We start from the raw sequence: 1937 nt of genomic DNA, 5'->3' as shown, positions 1-1937 counted from the left end.
TGAGCACTTCTCCTTTTGCAAGATAATCCATCCACCTCACAGGTGTGGCATATCAAGATGCTAATTAGACAGCATGATTATTGCACAGGTGTGCCTTAGGCTGGTCACAATTAAAGGCCACTCTAAAAAATGTGCAGTTTTATCACACAGCACGATGCCTAGATGTCAGAAGTTTTGAGGGAGTGTGCAATTGGCATGCTGACTGCAGGAATGTCCACCGGAGCTGTTGCCCATGAATTCAATGTTAATTTCTCTACCATAAGCCGTCTCCAAAGGCGTTTCTGAGAATTTGACATCCAACGGGCCCCACAACTGCAGACAACGTGTAACCACACCAGCTGAGGACCTCCACATCCGGCATCTTCACCTGCAAGATCATCTGAGACCAGCCACCCGGACAGCTGATGCAACAATCGGTTTGCATAACCAAAGAGTTTCTGCACAAACTGTCAGAAACCGTCTCAGGGAAGCTCATCTGCATGCTCGTCATCCTCACCGGGGTCTTGACGTGACTGCAGTTTGTCGTTGTAACCGACTCAAATGCTCACCCTTGATGGCGTCTGGCACTTTGGAGAGGTGTTCTCTTCACGGATGAATCCCGGTTTTCACTGTACAGAGCAGATGGCAGACAGCCTGTATGGCGTCATGTGGATGAGCGGGTTTGCTGATGTCAACGTTGTGAATCGAGTGGCCCATGGTGGTGGTGGGGTTATGGTATGGGCAGGCATATGTTATGGAGAACGACCACAGGTGCATTTTATTGATGGCATTTTGAATGCACAGAGATACTGTGACGAGATCCTGAGGCCCATTGTTGTGTCATTCATCCACCACCATCACCTCATGTTGCAGCATGATGATGCACGGCCCCATGTTTCATCTGTACACAAGTCCTGGAAGCTGAAAACATCCCAGTTCTTGCATGGACTGCATGCTCACCAGACATGTCACCCATTGAGCATGTTTGGGATGCTTTGGATCGGCGTATACGACAGCGTGTTCCAGTTCCTGCCAATATCCAGCAACTTCACACAGCCATTGAAGAGGAGTGGACCAACATTCCACAAACATCAACCTGATCGACTCTATGCGAAGGAGATGTGTTGCACTCTGATGTGGTCGCTCCAGATACTGACTGGTTTTCTGTTCCATATCTGCAATGTGTACTAAACATCTGACATCTATACAACCTCAACAATGATATACAGTATATCTTCACAACACCCCATTCAGGCACTTCCATCAGTCCTCTATAACAAACGTACATGAGTCAATCAATATCTTAAATACTAAAATATAATGTTCATCTGGAGGTGAAGATGAGACGGTTGTATCTTTTTTTAATTCTGTAATGGCAAAACAGCTCACAAAAGGTACTAAAATGAATGACTACAAATGATTACAGACATTTTTAATAATAATATAATAATAATAAATCGAATTTCCACAGCGCTTTTCTAGAACTCAAAGTCGCTTTACAATAATATAAGGTGGGGGAGTGGGACAAACAAAGACGATCAACAGACATGGATTGTTCGGGGGGATGCTATGAGTAGACCGAGGAGAAGAGATGGGTTTTAAGGCGGGACTGGAACAGTGTAAAGGACTCTGTTTTGCGGAGATCTATGAGGAGGGAGTTCCAGAGCCTGGGGGCTGCCACACGATTTGGCAGATGTGAGGCTCAAGGGAGAGGATGGGGTCAAGGATCACGCCAAGGTTGTCTACCTGAGTGGAGGGGGAAACAGTGGTGCCATGACAGGTTGGTGATTTTGCTGAGGGTGGATTTGGAGCTAATGAGGAGGAGTTTGGTTTTATTGCTGTTTAAGAATTTAAGAAAGTTTTCTTGCATCCAGATTTTTATTGTGGACAGGCAGGAGTCGATCTGGGAGGGGGATTTGGTGCTGAGATATTTCTGGGTATCATTAGCATAGCAGTGA

The sequence above is a fragment of the Cottoperca gobio genome, chromosome 11 (genome assembly GCF_900634415.1).
Source record: "Cottoperca gobio chromosome 11, fCotGob3.1, whole genome shotgun sequence".
NCBI classification, from domain to species: Eukaryota; Metazoa; Chordata; class Actinopteri; order Perciformes; family Bovichtidae; genus Cottoperca; species Cottoperca gobio.
Note: the sequence above shows the minus strand (reverse complement) of the source record.